The 23,936-nt window shown below is 39.0% G+C and overlaps 1 pseudogene; it reads left to right on the top strand.

Moving 5' to 3' along the window:
* The first annotated feature begins 1,024 nt into the window (after positions 1-1,024).
* Positions 1,025-23,936, top strand: part of LOC130020576 (tRNA (cytosine(34)-C(5))-methyltransferase, mitochondrial-like) — a 111,637-nt pseudogene continuing 88,725 nt past the window's right edge.

Here is a 23,936-nt window from a genome sequence, read left to right as displayed (position 1 = left end):
ATACATCACGGGTAGCTTGCCAGGCTCTGCTGTGCGGGGGAGATACTCTCGGTAGCTTGCCGGGCTCTCCGAGAGGGGCGGAGGAATCAAACTCGGGTCGGCCATGTTGGCTGCGTGCAAGGCAAATGCCCTACCACTGTGCTATTGCTCTCATCATCTAATTAAATTTTTTAATTGAATCACTGTGAGATGCATAGTTAGAAATCTGTTCATCAAGGTTGGGTCTCAGTCAGACAATGTTCTAAAACTCATTCCTTCACCAGTGTATACAGTTCCCACCACCAGTGTCCCCAGTTTCCCTCCTTCCTCATCCCACCCGCACACCCAGCCTGCCTCTATGGCAGACACTTTTTTCTTCTTTCTGTCTGTTTCTCCTTTTGGGAATTATGGTTTGCAATATATTCTCTTTTATTTTTTACTTTTTGGGTCACAACCGGCGATGCTCAGGGGTTCCTCCTGGCTCTGCATTCAGGAATTACTCCTGGTGGTGCTCTGGGGACCATATGGGATGCTGGGAATCGAACTTGGGTCAGCCGCGTGCAAGGCAAATGCCCTACCCACTGTTCTATCGCTCCAGCCCCAAAATATATTCTTAAGCAAATATACATATGCCAGGTATTACATCTTGAAGTTCATATAAGAAATAAAGAGGAAAATATAAAAATAAGAAAATGATAACTTTTTCTGTCATTCCATATCGAAAATAACTGTTGTTTCATCTAATGTTATACTTTTCATGTGGCTATTCCCTATTCTCTATGCTGTTAAATCCATTTGCACTTTTATTATTTTTTGTTGCCCAGAGCTATTCTAACTTTTTATTTTGTGATTAAATAAGAAATATTTATTGACTAGAAGAGTGAAAATGAGTATAAGAGAATCAGAAGCCTAACTCTTTCCTATTACTCAGAGACTTTTAAAAATAAAAAAGAGGCTGTAAGTTGTGCTTGTGTCTTGGTTTGGCCAAGGATGTTCTACCTGGAGTGTGCCGTAGACTCTGGTTTGGGCATGTCCAGCTTGGATCATGTTGGTCAGGCTGAATAAAAACTCTTGAGAGGAAGTTTGCAAAACAGATTTGCAAAGTTGTGTTGGGTCATTTTGAAAAGCAATATTCAAAGAACTTGGTGATGCCTGGAATATAGTAAAGGTAAGGTAAAGGTAAAGGCCCTCCCGTTGATCGTCGATTTGCTCGAGCGGGCCCAGTAACGTCTCCATTGGAGACTTTGTTGTTACTGTGTCTGGCATATCGAATACTCTCGGTAGCTTGCCGGGCTCTCCGAGAGGGGCGGAGGAATCGAATTCGGGTCGGCCATGTTGGCCGCTTGTAAGGCGAACGCCCTACCCGCTGTGCTATCACTCCAGCCTGGAATATAGTAAGGGATATAATAACATCTCCATCATGTTGGCAATTTGCTGTCCTTCTCAACCAATTCCATTATTCCTGTGAACTGGAAAAGCATCTACATTTGAAGGGCTAATTTGTCCTCTTTCAATGCTCCTTACGAAATCAGTGAAGTGTTATCTTAGCAGAACTCTGGGTGAATGCCTTCAGAAAGACACAAGATGGGACAACTCAAAATATACTATCTCCTGAACGCTGCCTCTCTTCTCCCAGTACTGGCTCTAGAACTGAGATGGGGAGAAGGTTCTGGATATGTGTGCTTCTCCAGGACGCAAATGTACAGGTCTGCTGCAGTGTATTTATTCAGGGTTTCTTCATTGTAATGAAAACAACAGTCTGAGATTGAGGTGGTTGAGACAGACCTTAGGATCTTTCATCCCAAAATCTTTGATATATATGTAATTAAAGTGTCTAAACTGGATGGCAGAGAAATGGGAAGTGCTCATCCAGAAACATTTGACACGGTGTTAGTTGATGCTCCTAATCAATTTCTAATGATAGAAATTGATTGTTCTTGTCTGATTCTCAGAAGGCTGCTTGTTGAATAAGCCAGAGGAGGAATTTGCCTGTTCTGTATGTAGAACTCTCAAGGAGGTATGGTGCCATCAGCAGGTCAACCTGTACCTATGGGGCAAGTGCATCAGCAGCCTGATGGTGCCTTCAGGCTTCGTGATACCCCCACATTGCCACTGTGCCTTTGGCTGGACCCCAACAACTTGGGACCAAGTTTATCAAGAAATTAAATGATCAGAAGGTAGGTATGTGGGAGCCATGCCCACAAACCACCTCTGACTCAGCTACACAAGCTCATTTATTGGCCTTATTTCAGGGACCCATAGATAAATCTCAAAAGAGATCAAAAGCCTGAGTTAATCTTAGACCCGAGCATGGCACCATACCGGGTAAATCAAAGGGGGTGGGTTGGCCTATGGCCCACCCACCTAAACAGAGCCTCTGGCAGTCTCTTGCTTCCGCAATCCATAATCATTGCTATATCCCTGGCCTGACTCCACTGCCTCAGGATGGACCTCACCAAGACATAACCTGTGAAAATTCTGGTTTGCAGGTTCTGTGACTGAAATTTCCAAGCTTTCTCAGGGACGAGATGGGCTGCCTCCCCTTACCTCCCTGTAGTTCTAAAAGTCTCGGCAGTCACATCTACAGCTTAAAGTGGCCACCCAATTGAAAAGCTACTCTAGCCTTACTGTCCTGATAAAAATTCTGAATGACCTGAACAAACATCATGACCTCTTGCTTCTGTATTGCAAACCATATGCAGAAAAGGAAAAGAAGAGAAAGAGAGAGAGAGAAGGACAGTGCCTCCCATAGAGGAAGGCTGGGGGTGGGGGTGAGGGGCTGGGGAATGGTGATAGAGAAATGGGGGACATTCCTGGTGGGAAACGTACACTGGTGGAGGGATGGGTGCTGGATCATTGTATGACTGAAACCCAATTATGAACAGCTTTGTAATGGTTTATCTCATGGGTATCCAATTAAAAATTTTTTTTAAAAAAATGTAATGTGGAGTTCATGCCCAATTCAACCAGCTTCATCAATGGTTGAATGAAGAGCAGTACTTCTACATTTTTTAAAAAAATAGCTTAGATTAGTTCTATTTATGAAAGGTTTGGATATTTTCATGTAAAAAAAAGAAATATAACTGGCACAAAAATAAAAAAGCAATCTAGGCATAGTTACTCACTTATCCTTAAAATTGTATAGTTTTCTTACAGCATCTGCTAGAGAACCAAGTGTATCAGAATAGATACACCATAAGCGATTTAGAAAAACTTACACCTTTCAAGTCTCTCATTATATGCACCATATAATTTATCTGTATATGTTTTATTTATTTATTTTTTACTATTTAAATATTTATTTATTTTTTATATTTATTTATTTTTTAATAGTGAGGCACCATGAGGTACAGTTGTAGACTTACACATTTTTGTGCTTGGGTTTCGATTATACAATGAAAACACCCATCCCTCCACCAGTGCGCATTTCCCACCACCACAGATCCCAGCATCCCCTCCCCCCCCCAGCCCCTATCCCACCCTGCCTCTGTGGCAGGGCATTTCCCTCTCTCTCCTTTTGAGTGCCATGGTCGGCAAAAGAGGCATTGAGTGGCAATCATGCTTGGTCGACAGTCTACCCTCAGCATACTCTCCTATCATGGGCGGATCCTCCCAACACCCTTTATTTGGTGTTCCCTTCTCTTTCTGAGCTCCCCCTTCCCCTAACATGTGTGGTTGTCCTCCGGGTCATTGAGTAAAATTCCTGGTACTAATCTCTGCCATACTTGGGTGTTAGTTTCCTATTTTGTTACTTTATGTTCCCCAGATGAATGCAATCTTTCTATGTCTATCCCTTTCTTTCTGGGTCATTTCGCTTAACATGATACTTTCCATGTAGTACCACTTGTATGTAAACTTCATGACTTCATCTTTTCTAACAGCTACATAGTACTCCATTGTGTAAATGTGCCAGAGTTTCTTCAACCAGTCATCTGTTCTCGGGCACTCAGGTTTTTTCCAGATTCTGGCTATAAACGTTTTTTACCTATTCCTTCTCTGACTTTACATATTAATAAAGTTAATAAGCTAAAAAATTTAGATTCCTTTTGAATCTAAATTAACAATGATTAAGATGAATTACATATTCTAGAAGTCAGATTGCATATTTTTATTTTTAATATTTTTATTTGGCTAGATGGTTTAAGTAAAAGTTTTCATTAGATTCATAATATCATACTAATCAAAATTTAGAGATAAAATGCACATATAAATCTTTGTCTATAATCAGAGTTTTTTATGTGCTAAGATATTGCTTACTGTGCCAGGAGAAAGTCATGAACCTTATCATTGGGAATATATGCACTAATCTAATTAGTAGAAGTACTGTATTCCTGGAATAATACCCTGTATTTTTTCAGAGTATCATTTTGCTTTTGAGAATTGGGCAGAGCTGAATATACTTTTTAAATCTGACATTGGAAATACCTTACTACAACCACATATCTCTCCAAGACAGCTTAAAACTGTGCTTCATTTTAAATGTATCTTTCATGCTCACTTGGTTTAAAGAGCAATCACCTGGTTATTTAAATTTTCCATGTTTTTCTATAAATGCAGTTATTTAAACCTATAGAAACTAGTCTGACTTTGACTCTGCTGTTGAGACAAGGTTTTTAATTCTGCCTTCCTGGACAATCTATATTTTATAAAATGTGATAATCTTTCATTTTATTGTTCTTTGATAATATGACATCATAGCTTATACATTAACTAGGATGACATACTCTTGTTTTATTCTTTTAAGATATCAACTAAAACCTGTGTTGTTTCTTTACAAACTTCCTTTCTCTCAATCTAGATAGTTGGTGAACACTTACCATGATTAAATAAAAAATATATAGTATACTTGCCCTCACAGAGTGAGTGTTAACAAAGATTTTCAGATATTTTTCCTTCCCCAAACATGGTAGGTACTGAACACTACTTGCACCTTAATTCTTAATTATTATTTTAATATTATTATTTAATTGTTATTATTATTTCTCTTCATTATTATTTTTTCTTTGTCACTGTCACTGTCACTGTCCTCCCCTTGTTCATCAATTTTCTCGAGCGGGCCCAGTAATGTCTCCATTGTGAGACTTTGTTATTACTGTGTTTGGCATATCAACTACGTCACAGGTAGCTTGCCAGGCTCTGCCGCTCGGGCAAGATACTCTCGGTAGCTTGCCGGGCTCTCCGAGAGGGAATAATAATAATAATAATAATAATAATAATAATAAATTCTTAATAATTCTTAATTATTATTTTAAATTATTATTTAAAAAATAATTGTTTTATTTTAATTATTATTTTTTCTTTTCCACACGTGTCTGACATCATTTTCTGGGAATAGTGTAACTGAAAGAACCTCATTTGCCCCTCATGATGGACTGGGGATAATACCTTGTTTTCTTTTTTTTAGAATCTCTTCCATATCTGTATTGTATCCTTGCAAAAACCTTTTAATTCTGATTGGTCATAAAAGTTGGAAAGATGGGAAGTTACCATGTGATGAGACAAATCTAGACAGGATACTATTCGGTATAAAAAAATACTCTTTTCTATACATAGGGGGAATGATTAGAGGTTTTAAATGTTCCTTTTGGGGAGCCATTCTGGAAGATTTGTATGTCCCAAAATGGAATTTATGTTTGCAAATACTGTTTCCTAAGTCTGCATACAGAGGAAATCCCAGCTAGAATAGTGAGTACTATCTTTTAGGGAAATGTAAATTATCTTGTTCTTTGTGGTCTGAAAACAGTAATTTTTAAATGTACCTAAATATCTCATTAGTAATGATGAACGACAGAGGGTAAGAGAGAAACTCCAGAGAGATTTGGCACATATTATATAGGTAAATTGTTCAGAAGTCACTAAAAACAAGCCTGTACTTGATAAGCCTTATTGAGTTTTGGAGTAGGCATATAATGCATTTGGGTATATTTCTCTGATCATTTATTAGTGTCTTCAAAACTGGTTTTGGTAAAATATGGAGCAGAGCAAGAGACAACTTTGAAGTGAACTTACCGGTATAGCAAGTCACTGTCACTGTCCTCCGGTTGTTCATTGATTTTCTCCAGCGGGCCCAGTGACGTCTCCATTGTGAGACTTGTTGTTACTGTGTTTGGCATGTTGACTAGTCACGGGGAGCTTGCCAGACTTTGGTGTGCGGGCGAGATACTCTCGGTAGCTTGCTGGGCTCTCCGAGAAGGGTGGAGGAATCGAACTTGGATAGGCCATCTTGGCCGCTTGCAAGGCAAACACCCTACCCGCTGTGCTATCGCTCCAGCCCACCTGTATGGTAAGTAGTTTTGAAAAAATCTTACTTTAGATACAGTACCTGCCCTAAAGTAATGTTTCAAACTATTTTCACCCCAAGAAAAGATAGATGTTTATCTTTAATTTGCCTTTGAGTTATTATAAACATAGGTACAAAGAATCTCTTAAATAAAGTCCTTGTATGTCACATAAAAATGCAACTGAAAGGGCCAGAGGGACAGTACAGAGAACACAGGGGGGTGCTAGCTTTCTAGGTGGCAGGCCCACGCTAATCTCCAGCACCGCATATGCTCCTGAGCTCTGACAGGAGTGAGCCTCGGGCACAGAGCCTCAGGGGTAAGCCCTGAGCAGAGCCCTGTGTGGGTATCTCTCCACCCCCTGCCAGTACCATTGACATTCAGGCCTCCATAATATTTTCCCTTCATTTCTGAGGTAACATGCATCATAAATTAAAAATCCTTCATTCCAATACATGTCTAAATATTATTTTAAGTAAATAATTTACTAAGCTATAGTGAATGCCGTTCAGTGTGCTTTTATACTTGGCATAAATGCTATCAACACGTAGGCTTTCGGCTTTATCTTTTCAAAATAATTGGACTTTGTGATGTTCTGAGATTGAAATCAGTACCTATTTCATTCATTTCCACACCAATATAGAATTTAATTACATAGATATGACATATATTTATTTATCATTCTCTTCTGTACACACTAGAGTATTAGGATGTTCAAAAATTTAGACAAGATTTGACTTGTACTTATATCTTCCTTCCCTCGAGGAAACAAAGAGTTTCGTGGTTTGTGTCCATTAAGGAGGATTAAATTATTTACCATTGTGAGAGCAGCTGTTTCAAACTTTTAGGGTAGAAAACAGACCAGTGGTGGGGTTAGAGTGAGCAGAAGTTCAGGGGAGAAAGGAGGGACTGATAAAACCATTAAGATTTTGAGTTAACTTGTTTGTAGGATTTGGAAAAAAAATGTAAGTTTCAGAAGAATCTTTGCTCAAACATCAGAGGAAGCTATTTTATATTTACTGTTTTCACAAGACACAGGTCCAGAGACAACATATATGTATATTGACTTGGAGGCCGTACCCAGTGGTGCTCAGGACTTATTTTTGGCCTTGTGTTCAGGGAGCAGTCCTGGCAGAGCTTGGGTTCAGGCTGGCAAAAGATTTCAAGTCAGCCTTGTGTAAGGCAAGTGCCCAGTCCACTATACTATCTCTCTGGCTCGAGACACAATATTTTTAAAAGAATTTTGGAATTCTAAGAGTCATCCTTCAAATGGGTTTGCAATTGTGTTTATTTCCCATTCAATATGGTATTAAATAATCACCCCATATTACTTGTCAGGTTTTCATATTAAGGTTTCTTTGAATCATTTCAGTGACTTAAAAAATTGGAAATTGTATCTGTGGAAATGGATACCCCTTTCATATTCTTAGCATGAAAAAATAGAAATATATGCAAAAGTTCGGTAGTTTATCAACATGTTCACAGCTTGTTCAGTACTTCTGAGGAAATGACATGCTTCATCTTTTATAACTACATCAGCCTGAGTGAGATATGACATTTTTTCTTTTTCTTATCGGGACACTTGTTTGAGTATATAACTGACAAAGAAGAAAACCTAACTATATTCCAATATGATGTGAGTTAACAAAGATGAGACCTGCGATCCTTGTTTATCAAGGATCTAACCATCTGACTTAGAAGGATGTTGTGCCCAAGAGATCCACAAAAAAAGTATTATTTTTGTTGTATTTTATTTATTTGTTTTTCTGTCCTTGTTATTTGGCCCATACCCTGTGGTACTCAGGGCTTGCTCCTAGCTCTGTGTTCAGAACTCACTCCTGGTTGTTTTAAGGGACCATAGCTGGTGCCAGTGTTCCCTCCAGGGTCACCTGCATGCAAGGACAAGTGATTTAACCTTGGTACTGCCTCTCCAGCTCAATATTCCTTTTTGACAGTGACCAGTAGGTTTATTAAGTATGAACTGATACAAAACTATTACGAATATTTTGGAATAAATAAGACTCTGGAGTTCTTATATAACCTTAGAAAAATGCCGTTCAAATTACCAGAAGATTGAATTTCTTGCTGGTCAAGAGTATGGGGATTCAAAACAGATTTAATTCGATTTAAAGAAATAAATAGGAAATCTATGTTTCTGAGGAATAAATTTCATACCTGCTATATTTGAAAAATCAATGCAGTAAAAATATCAATAAAGAGGTATGCACTCAACGACCTAGATTAAAAAAATGCTTTAAATCAACTCAACTCTATATAGCTCATCAATTTGACATTGCCTTTTTGGAATTGTGCTCAAAGGTCACATATTTTAAGATGTTTCAAATATATATATGCATTAAAAGGTCTAATTTCTACTGCTGAGTTATTCATTATAATAATGATGATATAACCTTTAACTTTTTCAATTAGGGCATATCTTATCTTATTTAACACTAACATATGAGAAGAGTCAATTTATATATCAATATTGCTGAAGAAAATATTGAAACTCTGAAAGAAACTTTGCTCATTTCTAACCTATTAGCATCTCTTTATATTCTTTGCCTTATCAGGGTCTAATTGATTTTTTTGCTGCAGTTACTGCAATAACTTTTTTTAAAAATTGAATCACTGTGAAATACACAGTTGCAAAGTTGTCCCTGAATGGGTTTCAGTCATACAATGTTCCAACAACCTGTCCCTTGACCAGAGTACGTTTCCCACCACCAGTGTCCCCAATTTCTCTCCTGCCAACCATTCCCTGCTGCCTCACTCTGCCTCTTTGGCAGGCATTTTTCTCTAGAGGAGTCCACTGGGTAGCCTTTTCCTTTCAATAAAGCTTCTCTCTCTCTCTTGCATGTGGAGTCAGGCCTGGTTTCTGCAGCCTAACCTAACAGTATTCTTTCTTCCCTTACTAATTTCCAGCAAACTTTGTTTTGTGATTTTGGAAACATTTCCTCAGAATCTTTTCACATACTATTCCCCCAGTTTATCTTCCCAATTGGTTTAAGACCAGTTTCTGTCTGTGAATTCATGATCAATTCACAGAAAAACTTCAACTAATACTTCTTTACAACCTTAGAGGTCTTCTCTACCACACAGAATTGACTTTGTAGATGGAATCAAGGCCCTAGCCACTCAGAGGGCTAGGGCCTTGATTCCTTCGCTCTCCTTACTCTGCTCTATGTGACATCTCTTCCTGATGAAGCTGAATAAGGGTCTGTTTTCCAGGGAATATGAAAGCAAACCCTGTCACAACAGCTTTGTAAGAGAGGAAGCACTATATTGAATAATTTCCGAGTTCACTGATGCCAGGGCCAATGTGCAAATTCATCTTCTTGTTCCTTTATTTCAGGGAATATTTATCTAGGTTGAAGGAGGGGCTTGAAACTTTCATCTTATCTATTTCTTGAGAAATTGGAAGTGAGCTTGGAGAAAAACAAAATGAACTTTTTTTCTTGAGGAAAAACACAAGATCAGTTTCAGGACCAGCAGGATATTGAAGAGTTTTCTGTGCTTGTCCAATCTCTGACAAGTCTTCGATTCCTCTGGCTATTTTGAAGGTAAAAGCAAGCAGGCAAGGGATCACTGTGTGAGTTTTTTTAATTCTAAACCAACCAGCTGTTAACATAGCTGTTGTCTTTGTAAAACCACTTTCTGCAAAACAAGTGAAAGTTACTGTTTCTTTTTCTAAGTCCATTTATCATCTTACCATTTTCAATCAGTTCTTTACCTTTAGGGTAATGTTTCCTAGAGTGGCTGATACTCCTTTGGGGGCGCTGTTCTGATCCTGAGAGGCATAGATTTGTGTCAAACTGAGGGAGAGAAGCTTTCTGTTTGTTTAATGAAGGTAGTCTTCCCTGGGGGAGCTGAGTGATTTTTCTTTTGTCTTTTGAAAAGAAAGTGGTAAACCAAAAAGGGTTGGAAACTTCTGCTTTCAGGCCATGTGGATTATTCCTGACATTTGGGGGCCAGAGATGCAGTAATCCAGACCCAGCATCTTTCATGCTCCTGGCAGAAAATTGAACAAGGGAAAAGAGGTTATTTTAGCCTCCCAAATCTCTTCACAAAGATACAAAGAAAATGACAGTTATTGAGTAAGTGTTAAGTCTGAAAGTGATTTAAATCACAGGCAATCTACCTCAGTGATTGCAAAGACAAAGAAACCTCAAGCCTTCATTCAGTCAAGCAAATACAACTCACAGCATTTAAAGAGATGGTAACTAGCCTTGAGGTAAGTGGATTTGAGAACACATTTATCACACCAGTTTATCCTTTATATAGTATTGTTTCTTTTTCTTTTTTTTCCCCTCAGATCTCTTAAAATTCCCACCATGAGTTTAATGTACAATTGCACGAGAAACATGTAGAGTAAGAAAAAAGATTGATGTGTCTTTTAGAGCCTCCAAGCCTACTACTCGAATTTGGGCCGAGCATCCTCCACCCAGATCCTCCAAATTCCAGTAGGCGGGGGTCACACCCACCAACTGGTCCCCTGGCACCGTGTAATCCCATCAACGGCCAAGACTCAGAGACTATAAAAACCAGCTCCCGGAAGAGAATAGTGCAGTCTCCTGCCCCCGCGCCTGACTGTCCTCGCCGGGGCCCCTTGGAGGGGAGCGGGTTGAGCTTTCCTCCCCGCCCCAACATCCTATTATGACATTTTATTATCTCATTCCTACTTTGGACAAACTGGCAGGCTACCGAATGTAGCCTGCCCACACGGCAGAGTCTGGCGAACTCCCCGTGGCGTATCAATATGCCAAATACCAGTAACAATGATGGGTCTCATTCTCCTAAAGAGCCTTGAATATAATCTCAGGGCTAGGATGAAGGAGATGTTACTGGGGCCTGCTCGAGGCAAACGACGATTAACAGGATGATTTGTGATTGTGATTTGTGTGTCTTTAGAGCAAGTAGCGATAGCACAGCGGTAGGGCATTTGCCTTGCACGCAGCCAACATGGCCAACCCGAGTTCGATTCCTCCGCCCCTCTCGGAGAGCCCGGCAAGCTACCGAGAGTATCTCGCCCGCACGGCAGAGCCTGGCAAGCTCCCTGTGAGGTATTCGATATGCCAAACACAGTAACAACAAAGTCTCCAATGGAGACGTTACTGGGCCCGCTCGAGCAAATCGATGATCAACGGGAGGGCCTTTACTTACTTTACTATGAAGAGGAAGAATTTAAATAAAGTTTGAGAATAGACAGAAATGAAAAGTTTTCTGGTTTTTTGTTTGTTTTTGGTTCTTGGGTCACACCAGGTGGTGCTCAGGGATTACTTCTGAGTATGTTCAGGGATTACTCCTGAATGATCCTGGAACATAGTAAGGGTTTGGAAAAACGTACAGGGTGCAAGAGGTTGAACCCAGGTGGACTGTGTGCAAGGCAAACACCCTACTCTACTCGCTGCACAACCCCGAAGTGTTTCTGTTGGTAAAATATTCAGGCATCTTCATAGATTAAAGAGTTCATGAAACAAAGCCTAACAATATGATGATACTGAGAAAACATTGGATAAAAACCATTCTCCATTTTAAACTGAAGTCTCAAGGAACTTTCAAGGGGACTCAAAAACGAGGTAGAATAAGAAAATAATAGAACATAGCATACTACGTAGGGAACAAAATGAGACAATTCATTATGAGTAACCAATACAGAGATTGCACTCTATTCAATTTGATTTTTATCCGAATATCTTATGTTCTATTTCTTATAGACTTTAGAAATAGTAAAGGTTACAGAAACTGTTATGTTCTGCCTAAAACAAGAACTGAATCTGAATCAACTGCACAGGGAATCTAATTATCAAGTTTGAAGGGAAAAAGCAAAGCATGTACAAATATGCATTATGTTTCATTTCTATGAGATTTTTTTCTGGGCAAATTTCAAATACTAATTTGGTTTTTAATAACATTAAAAATTTATACAGCTGCCTAAAGCCATCAACCCATTTAACTGTGTCAACCAAAATGAGACAAAACTGCAAAATATTAAACAAAGCTTTATTAACTATCAGGGATTATGAACAAATATCCAACTCTATGATCTCTTGGAGTATGATCTAGGCTTCTGAATAAAAGCATAGTGTTCATAAAAACAAAATAATCTGAAGCTGGACTAGAAAGGGTAGGATGCTTGCTTTGCACTATGGTCCTCCAAAGCCTGCATAGAATGATCCTTGCTTAGAGCAAGGAGTAAGCCCTGAGCACAGCTAGACGTGGTCCCCAAACAAACAAAAATGTTCTAGGTACTTTCTAGTTATATAAATTGCTTTTTCACAGAACTTGTGACTGGTACAAGTCAACAAATTCTATCTCTGATGGTATAAAATTGGATACTGAACTATTTTCTAAACAAAAAAGTTTGTGGGCACATTCCGACGGTATATTAGTGACATTTCTTGGTGACCATATTTATTTTGGACTTCATATTCTATGTATATGAATGAAATAATCTTTTAATTTTCTCTCTCCTCTGACCTATTTCCCAAGTCATAATCCATTCAAGTTTCACCCTTTTGTTACAAATGGTAAATTGTGATGTTTTATTTGTTTTTTTTTGTAGTTGAGTAATATTTCCTTGTGCACAGGGATCTGTGACAGCAAAGGTACAGTTTTACCACAACCAAAGCGATAGTGAAAAGCACTTTATTGACAGCAAGCAGTAGACTGGAAGAAGTAAATTCATGTCCTCTAAGCAACTATCTTTCCTGCTCAGAAACAAGAAATAATTTTTATAAAGAACAGAAAAGCACATTTTTTTGTTAGGGTGGATTGCAACCCATTTGACCCCCTAAGCACACTTGATCTTATCTAAAACTAAACACAATGAACGTTAGGCTTTTGTGGAAGGGACAATGCTTTTTTGATGGGAGAGTTAGCTATTGCTATGGCTTTCAAATCCATAGGCAATCTTTCTCTAATCGTATTGTTTTATAATCTCTTGAAGTGAAGTGTCATTGTAAACTAGCCCATCTGGAGTTCTGGACAGCACAGGGCTGTGGGCTACATAAGCACTCCCTGTCTTTCCTCAAGGAAAGATGTCTTTGCCTGAAGTAGTCTTTTTTTTTTGCTGATAATCTTACCACATCCTATTTCTGTCTATATAAACGTTTGCTTTTGAATGATTCCTCCTGGCAGATTTCTTTATTTGCTAAAACTGACTGCAACTGCACTTCAGATTGAGGATTTATGGTACTGCCGCCATATGCAGGTTACTAAAATAATTTGCTAAAGTAAGTAAAGAAGTAAGTTTATTAGGACACACAGAGATGTGGACAAATACCAAAGAAAGAGAAACAACTGGGCATAGAAGGCAGTGGAGTGTACATTTTTAAGAAGAGAACTTTCTACATTCTCAGAGGTGTTCCGGTGGCAAAGATGTTACTATATTCTTTAATTCCTTCCGTTCCGTTTCAATGAATACTTTAGTGCTCCCCTTCAATTTTCCCTTTAGTTTTATTGTCTTTCTTATAAGCATTTCCTCAGTTCAGTGAACACGGGAAGGACTGTTGCTCTTAGATCATCCTTGAGCAGCGTTGAAAGCCCTGATGTATGCAAGCACTTATTGGCCTCTGGCCACATCTGTTGAAGTGGTAGAATTCCTTCATTTTTCCATCCTTCCAGTGTTTCTTGGGGGTTAAGGATGGAACTCTGAGTTCCAGGTTATCTAAATAATGATTTCATTCTCAGTACTGGGCTAGTGCTGTGAATATATTGATTTCTGTTGCTCACAACCACCTTCTGATGATTCTCTGCAGAACTGGGAGCCAAGCCCTAACCAGACAGGTACTGGCCATGGCTGGGGGAACGGCAAGATCTTGCAGGCTCAAAGCAGGGATATGGAGATGCTAGGAGTTAGGAAGAGAGGAGGTAAACAGAGGCAAGCAGGGGTACAATGAGGGCTGGGTCCAGGTCCAGGATGCTGGGGGCAGGAAGGAGGAGCCAGGAGTACTTTAGTGGTTACCAGCTAAAGCAGTATGTTGGAGAGAAGGGGGAGGAGAAGGAAGCTAAGCATGGTGTGGTCTAGTATCCAGAACCAGGGCCTAGAAAGACAAGAAGGAGAAGCCGGGAACTCCTGGGGGGATTCGAGTCTTTTCAAACATTGATAGGAACAGTACAGCAGGTAGGGTGTTTGCCTTGCACATGGTTGGTGTAGGTTTGACCCCCAGCATCTCATATGGTATTCCCTAAGCATCTCCAGAAATAATTCCTGACTGCAGTGCCAGTCTATGAAAATTTTTTGATTGATTTTTTCCTGTCCAGGCCAGCTTTACCAGGTGATTATGTATATTTGACTTCTTTCCCAATCCCAGACTTTCTCCTAGTCTTCTTCAAACAGTTCGTAACATTTTTAAGTGGACATCAAAAAATATATGTATTAATTTTTAAAAATTAAAGAAACAAATTTCAAATTCTTGAAATAGACCTTGTGAGTTCAGTGGCTATTGCCCTGGATTTATACTTACTATGGACACATTTTTTTTTTCTTGGAGTAGAAAAGCTCATTTGTGCCACATTAACTTACTTTTTTTTTTTGTGACGAATCGTCTGGATTTTCTTTAGGAAGAGTTGACAGTGGGAAATTTAAGTGGGAACTAAGACAATATTGTAATAGAGTGGCAAATTATATTTGAAAATGAAAGCTCAATCTTTCAGTAACATTTTAAATAAAACTTGAAAGATCATTTAGTTATACTCACAATGCATGTAGAAATAAAACACATAATCTAGTACAGAATGTATTATAGATTATGTCTCAAGTAAGAAAATATTATAAGGCATTGTTGAACTGTTTTTTCTAATAAATATTCAGAGTTAGCAGTACTTGTTAATTAGAATAAGATGTTGAAACTGAGTGCAGTTGAATTAGTCTTCTAAGAATGAAATATTATTAAAGATTCCATTAGCTGTATACTTCTATACACATTAAATGCCCATTATCTGACTATTTCCCATGGTTTTGTTCATTTTCTCTCTCCTTAGTCCAGATTGTGCTCCCAAAGAGACACAGGAATAATGTACCAGAGTCAATTAGAGCATTGTTAAAAAGATAAGAAGTGATATGATTCTGATAGCAATCTACCCAAATTGAGATAGAAATTGTAAGTGCTTTCTCAAGGTGTGTTCTATAAATAATGAGTATTATATGGACAAAGTACTCTGGGATTCAATGTTTGGAGAATTTTGGTTTAAACAAAAATTAAATGTAGGTTCTCTAAAATATTTTCATATGCATTTGTGAATTTACAATGCTGCATTAGGTAGCATTTTTCTTTTTCATAGAAATTGATATTTGGAAAGACTAGCCATAAAATGGTCCAATACTCAGACAACTTCTTTTCCTTTCTTTTATTGAACACTTTATTGTTATTCATTGCAAGAATTGTTATGGTATTTCCACTATAGAAAGTTGAATAAAAGCTTCATTGACAAAAGTTAGTAGATTATCTTTTTTTTAAATTTAATTTTATTTTTATAAAGTTGTTCACAATAATTCATTACATTTAATATTCAAACACCAATCCCACCACCATTGCACCTTCCCACCACCATATTTCAAATGTTTCCACCCCAAATTCCAAACTGTGCCCCCCAAAGCAGAACTAAAATAATTAATTTTTGTATTGCTTGTTATGAATAATCCACTAAAAACGGTCCAATAATGTTTCCTTAGAAGAAAGTGTGTGAAGATTGTTGTATTTCATCCTGGAGCCATTAAGCTCTTATTTAAGAGATTACTAACATATTTGTTAAACGCAATCAAATTTTATATGCTACTCTCGGTATATCAGTGATGTAGAGTTGAGAGAACGTGCTCCAGGAATTCTACAATTAAGAATATGGATTATACAGCAGATTTACTCATGGATAAGTCCTATGTTGGCTCTCTTCTGGGAACTTTATTTCTGAGTCTCTGGATCACGGCCATAGATGAAGTTATATTGTCCCAGGGACAGTTTGTGGTGGGTGTGACTGCCAACCTACAAGTAAACTTGGGAGATGGGGGTGGAGGCCCATTCCTGCTCCGAGAAGCTTGGATATTTCAATTATGGATCCCACATACCTGGATTTTGCTACAGATTGATCATGGGTGAGGCTCAACTGAGCCTGAGGAGAGTGGCAGTGAGCATGTCAGTGGTTGGGTTCTGGAAGTTTTTGACTGCTGGGGCTCTGTTGGGGTGGGGAGGGAAACTCATCTGCCTCCCTCCCAGTTGTCCCAGTGAAGATAGCCTGGTGTGGAGTCTGGACTTCAGACAGCTTCTTAATTTTGCACTTTTTAATACTTATGTGTATAGACAAAATTAAGCACATATTCATACAATGCTTATGCATATTCTATGTGAATTTAATAAGGTTCCACCAATCTGATTCGAGTTTTAGGGGTGATTTCTATCACCTGTAATACCTGCTATGCATTAATAGTAGTGTCTATTATTTGATGGCACAGAAATTTTAGGACTTAGAACTATAACTAATTTTTTCAGATTCAGGGTGTCCTAGGATAGGACACTGAATTTGTGTCATTTGAATTTGTGTCATCGTTCCCTTGAGTTATATAATATTCTGAATTATTTTTGTGTAGTGAGTAGCACTGTAGCACTGTCCTCCCGTTGTTCATCAATTTACTCGAGCGGGCCCAGTAACATCTCCATTGTGAAACTTGTTACTGTGTTTGGCATATGTGGTACTATTACATACCTTACTCCAATACTGTTTTCCATATGGTAGACATAAAAAAGCCACTTCAAAAAATGGTACTAGGAAAACAGGGCAGCCACATGGAAGAAAATTAAACTAAATCGCTATCTCATATTGTACGAAAGTAGACACAACATGAATTAAAAATATTTTTTTTGCTTTTTAGGTCACACCGGCAATGCACAGGGATTGCTCCTGGCTCTGAACTCAGGAATTACTACTGGCTGTGCTCAGGGGACCATATGGGATGTGGGGAATTGAACCCAGGTCAACTGCATGCAGGGCAAACACCCTATCCGCTGGGCTATCACTCCAGCCCATGAACTGAAAATTTAGATGTTGTACCTGAAACTTCATAATATGAATAAATTATAATATACCGTCTGATATTGACTTCAGTGTTGTCGTTGGAGATTTGATACAAATACCAAGAAAATAAACGAGCAAATTAACAAAAAATCAAATAGGACTACATCAAATTAAAAGTTTCTGATCAGAGAAGGCAACTAGTATTAATAAAGATATTTTTCTTATTTCATACATCTAACAGAAGGTTGATAGACAAGTTAAATAAAGAAATTGTATGATACAACAACAAAACAAAATAACTCAAAGTGGGCTGTGGAACTGTTATTTTAGACTTCTCCAAAGAAGAATATGCATAAGAAAAATGCTCATTATCATTTATTATTAGAAAATGCAAATAAAATCTATAATAAGATATTATCTCAGGACTGTGAATGCTATATTTCAGAAATACTGGAAGCAATAATTGTTGGCAAGGCTACCCACTCTTTTTCTGATATAAAGCAATCCTTTACATGCTGTTGGTGGGAATCTAAGTCAGTACATTCTCTATGGAAAAGATTATGGTATTAAAAATAGGTATACCAGGACTAGGGAGATAGAACAGTGAGTAGGGCTCCTGCCTTGCACAGAACTGACCCGGGTTTGATCTCTGGCAACTCGTATGGTCTGAACACGGTCAGGAGTAATTCCTGACTGCAAGCCAGGAGTAACTCCTGAGCATTGCCAGATGTGCCCCCAAACAAAAAATTAAATAGACCCTCAATCATTTGATTACTTGACATCCCGTTACTCATCGATTTGCTCGAACAGGCACCAGTTACGTCTCCATTCGTCCCTGTTGTGTGCTAGTGTAGCCCAGTGGCGTCTGCTTGTTCTAGGAACACGAAGTGCCTCAAACCGATCGTTCAGAAGTCTGACAATCTCATAGACCCACAATATGCTGCAGAAATTCTATTCTAGGTATCTGCTGTGATTCAGTCTTTCTCAACATATAATGATTTCTGCAAATTGAGTCATTGGAGAGCAGCACTTGAGAGTGAGTCACTGCTCCTTGGCCTAAGAATCATTAATTGAGCAAGGACAAAGGCCAAGGGAAGGGACTATGTGCAGAAACAGAAAAAAATTAAAAACAATTCCTGACATCAGAATCAAGGGCCAGGAGGATTGGTCCATGATTGGAAGCCTACTTCAGGTGCTTGGCGAAAAGGCAGTTGGGATAGAGAAGGGACCTCTATGACAAAGATAGTTGAAAATCTCTGTATAAGAACTGTGTACTGAAAGCAGGTAAAGGACCAAACATGATAACTTCTCAGTATCTCTATTACTAACCATAATACCCAAAAAAGAGAGGACAGAGAGATACAGACAGACAGACAGACAGATAGATACAGAGACAGAGAAGAGAGTCACAGAGAGAAAGAGAAGAGACACACAGAGACAGAGACAAAGAAGACAGACACGGAGAAAAAGAGAAGAGAAGAGAGAGAGAGTGAGAGAGAAAGAGAAAGAAGGAAAGTGCCTACCATAGAGACAAGCTGGGACAGGAAAGGGGGACATTGGTGGTGGGAAATATACACTGGTGGAATGATGGGTGTTAGAACATTCATTGTATGACTGAAACCCAAATATGAACAGCCTTGTAACTGTGTATCTCATGGTGATTCAATAAAAATAAATAAGTAAACAATTCTTAATATTGCTGTGCTATCCAACATGGGTGTCTATTTTTCAAAGAAATCTCAGGGAGTAGGTGCACTGTGGGTGATGTCACAAGACCATGATGATGAGAACTATCCTTGCAGGCTCCTGAGAACACTGTTCAGCTGAGTAATCTGTGACTACTTTGACCACCCTCACACCTCCAATAGGAATATGACCAACAAATATTAACTAATGCAAGAAAGATAGTACAGGTTGCGAAGCACTTGCCTGGTTTGTAGCTGACCCTGATTCTTTCCCAGCACTTGCATATGATTCCTCAAATATCCCTATGCGTCACTCCTGAGCACAGAGCAGAAATAGACCTTGAGTGTCCTCACCCCCTTACCTACAACTAACAAACTTTGAATTATAACTGCTGACCTGAAGTTACAAAGTGGAGTGAGTGGGAGAAAATAGTGGAAGTGGCACTGTGGTGAAGAGTCACTGGTACTTGGTAATGGCTGTGCTGTGATAAGACGTATTTGAAGAGTTGTGAACTTGTATTCATATATATATATATATACACACAAACAAACACATATATATACATGCATACACACACACACACACACACACACATATATATATATTAAGTGTTGTGAACTTTTATCCCCAAAAGCAAAAATACTGATCTCTCTCATGACTGACAATTTTGGTCATTTTCAATGTGCGCTTTGATTACTATGCCTCATATTTTGAAATACTTGTTGTGATGTACTGTGTAAGGGATGAGCAGAATAAAGTTCAATATCTTTTTTTTCATCTTGAAGACGTCAATTAAATTAAGTCAGCAAGCCTGATGGCAATGTCAGACTTTCAGATACCCCAAAATTGCTGCTGTGCCTTTGGCCAGACCCCAAAAACTTGGGGCAATGTTTACCAAGAAATTAAACGGCCAACAGTTAGGTATGAGGGAGACACACCCACAAACCACCTCCGGCTCAGCTATATAATTTGAGGCATGGCCTCTCTGGTTCCTGATCGAACTGCTTAGTGGCCATGATCCCAGAGTCTCAGAAACTTATCTCGGAACCCAAAGGCTTTTGGCAGAAATGTGTCCTGTTCCTGCAGTAGGTTACTGGCTCTGGGCCACTCCAGGTGGGAATAGGTTTTGTGCCTTGGCCTGTTCCCCCTGGCGGCCTGATGACCACGATCCTCCAGAGGCCACTGGACAGTCAGGTTTGGGCCTGCAGTGACAAGACACATGGGGCCTCACCACATAGGGGTGGAGCCGACTCATTTTCCCCATCCCAACGAGACCCCGAGTTGCCACCTATAAATGGCCTCTCTGGCTCCTGATCAAGCTGATTAATAGCCATGATATTGGAGACTTAGAAACAAATCTTGAAACCCAGCAGCTTTTGGCAGAAATGCATCTGGACTGCATACAAGGTGGCCACCGGCTCAGAGCTTATTGGAAAGCCAGGTATGAGCCAGCGATGACGGGGCAACTGCAGTCTCATGGGAAGGAGGGTGGTACCGGCTCATCCTTCACGCCCTACCAAGGTCAAGGATTGCCCCCCACAAAGGCTCTCTGGCATGGCCATGGCTCCAGAGGCAAAAGGACTTAATCCAGAACCCGGCAGCTTGTGCCAGAAAAGTGAATGGATCATGCGTTAAACTACGGCACCATGCCTCCCAGGAGGGAAAGGGTGTTGCTCCCTTCCACCTTTCCCCCCCCGGCAGCAAGGTAGCCACCACCTCAGAGCTTATTGGAAAGCTAGGTATGAGCCGGCAGCAAAGGGGCAACTGCAATCTCATGGGAAGGGGAATGGTACTGGCTCGTCCTTCACACCCTACTGAGGTCATGAGTTGCCCCCACAAGCGGCTCTCTGGCACGGCCATGGCTCCAGAGGCAAAAGGACTTAGTCCAGAGCCCAGCAGCTTGCAGAAGAAAAGTGAATGGACCATGCGTTAAACTATGGCACCATGCCACCCCAGGAGGGAAAGGGTGTTGCTCCCTTCCACCTTTTCCCCCCCTGGCAGCAAGGTGGCCACCACCTCAGAGCTTATAGGAAAGCCAGGTACGAGCCGGCGGTGATGGGGCAACTGCAGTCTCATGGGAAGGCGGGGTGGTACCGGCACGTCCTTCACGCCCTACCGAGGTCACAAATTACTCCCCACAAGCGGCTCTCTGGCACAGCCATAACACCAGACACACAAAAACCAATCTCGTAATTATCTGGCTCTTTGCAGAAATCCAAAATCCTGAACGCATGACATTATATGATTCTTATAACCAGCTATAGAAAACAAAATATTTCACAATGCCTTTTCAGCAATTCTGATTGTTTGGGGAAAAATTCTAAACAATAATGGTGCATCTTTTGTCGAAATGATGAATGTAATCAATGTAGAGAAGAGTTAAGTAGAAATCATCTGCCTCACAGGCGTTTGGAGGGGTGGGAGGGGGTATACTGGGGTTCTTGGTGGTGAAAAATGAGTACTGGTGAAGGGAAAGGTGTTTGATCATTGTATGACCGAGACTTAAACCTGAAAGCTTAGTAACTTTTCCCATAGTGATTCAATGAATAAATATAAAAAGAAAAAAAAATAAAAAATTAAGGTGGTGGGGGCTGGAGTGATAGCATAGCAGGTAGAGTGTTTGCCTTGCACAAGGCCAACCCGGGTTTGATTCCCAGCATCCCATATGGTCCCCTGAGCACTGCCAGGAGTGATTCCTGAGTGTAAAGCCAGGAGTAACCCCTGAGCATCACCAGGTGTGACCCGAAAAACAACAACAAAAAAAATTAAGGTGGAGTTCATGCCCGATTCAATCGGCCAATCAGTGGCTGAATAAATAGCAGTACTCCTGCAAAAAAAAAAAATTAAGTCAGCACATTCGAATTTAATTTTGCTCTTCAATGACTCTATGTATTTGAAGCAATTGAACTTCAAATACTGATTCCAGCTCATCTGAGCCTTGCCAGCTAGAAGAAATGGTAACAAATGGGCATCTTGATTGAATATGTAACAAAACTTAATGTGATGTGTAATGGTGATAGCATTTCATGTTGATTCATTTTTTGCAATGGCTATTGGAAAAAAAGGCAAAATGCATATGGCGAAAGGCTACCCTTTCCCCCATAAATAAAATAGAACAATATCTTATCTTACATAAGGATTTTAAAAGTGAAGAGATGCAAAAATAATCTGTGAGTTTTAGAGCAGAATCTGGCACTGTGATTATACTAAAATATACTGAAATATTAGACTTAGCTGCTTCCAAGAGACTTTTAAAAGCATCTTTTATAGATTTATGTTTATTTTTCAATTTCTTTTATCATTTAAATTCTACATATTCCCAAAATTTTACCCTTTTAGGTAATTTAGGCAATCCTTAGGAACATTTGAAAAACAGATTTTTTTAACACACATTATTTTTTTACTCCATTTATCTGCATTGCTTACTTATTCTATATCATTTTTTCTTTATGCTGCTTAATATATAGATTTATATTTATATTTTATTAATAATATTAGTAGATCTAAAAATTGAGTTGCAGTTTTAGTTGGGCATTATTAAATTAATGCCATTTTAGTAATCAACATGTCAGTTTAATGAGTGGTAAGTTCATCTCTTATTACATTGGATAATAAACCTCTGAGTTGTGGGAAATAAATCTGTAGGAAAAATGTATCTGAAGTTGTTTCTATAGATAGAGTCCTATTTCCCAGTCATTTAACATCACAGTGTTGCTTTGGCTTTTTGCTCTTATATAGTGTTTGTTTTGATTAAGTCATTCAAAATACGAAAGTCTTGCTATCATATCTTGCTGGTCATTCTATACAGAATAGTGTGGTTTATTGAGGCATGTGATTCTAAATTGGCTTTTTATTATGTTCCTTTTGGAACATGGAGTTAGAATAACTTCAAGAACTCATAAAAACTTTGTTTACTCTCTGAGAAATGGACAATAACCTCTTATCCTACCCCAGTTAGAAATTTTTCTCTCCAAAGGCATTTGTGGCTATAATAACTCGTTAATTGACCTAATTTTCAATTGCACAATTACTCATTATTGTGTAACAGACCTAACTTTTAAAATAATAATTCAGGAAAATTGAATACAAAATGAAGTAACTGACCCTGGGAAATGGTTGGTAATAATGTTATCAAACAAAACTATCAATAAGTTATTAGTACTTAGTGTTTAACCATTGTATGATTGACTTTAGCTGATACTTACATTTCCTTGAGAAGATTAATTATAGTTAGTGTGTTACAATATACTTTTTATGGACTAAAACTCAAAAGCTCAAGGATCATTAGTTTTATAGTTAATTACTTAAATTTTTCAAGCATTAAAAAACTACTGTAAGTTACTGCTATTGGTTTTTTCATGCAAGTGACCTGACTCTAAATTTTACTGAGTGATCTTGTTTTTAAAGATTTTGTTTAATTTACCTATTTTTGGTGGCAAGAAAAAAACTTTTTAAGATTGGTTGGAATAGTTTAGTTTAAATGTCAAGAGCAGTTTAAATCAAGATTGGTTTAAAAATCAAGATTCGCTCATCATCGGCCACCATCCAGAATCGCATGTCCTTCTCTCCCGGAAGGGAGCATAACATAACATTCACCATAACCATGCCACCAGATCCTACGCCAGGCTGTTTCATTTGGGGCGCCCCAGAGCGGGGCAGGTGAGACCCCTCTCTGCCCTAAGGGATCCAGCCTAAAACCTCCAGAACTCAACTGCCACCAAGCTTACAGCTGCTCTCCACAGGCTCGGGCTGAGTCTTACCCATGAGTGAACCTATTCTTGGACACTTCATAGGACACACCTATTCATACTCCTGAGTACCACATCACATGTGATGGGGTTCAAAGTAAAAGGCAAGCAATCTTAAAGGAAACTTTTTTACGCATGCACACACATACACACACACACACACACACACACACACAAGGACACAAACAAGGCTCAACTTGAACAACATTTTAATGATCTCTTATAGAATGGTTTA

The sequence above is a fragment of the Sorex fumeus genome, unplaced genomic scaffold (genome assembly GCF_029834395.1).
Source record: "Sorex fumeus unplaced genomic scaffold, SorFum_2.1 ptg000013l, whole genome shotgun sequence".
Taxonomy (NCBI): Eukaryota; Metazoa; Chordata; class Mammalia; order Eulipotyphla; family Soricidae; genus Sorex; species Sorex fumeus.
Note: the sequence above shows the minus strand (reverse complement) of the source record. Positions and strands in the feature narration are given on the sequence as shown.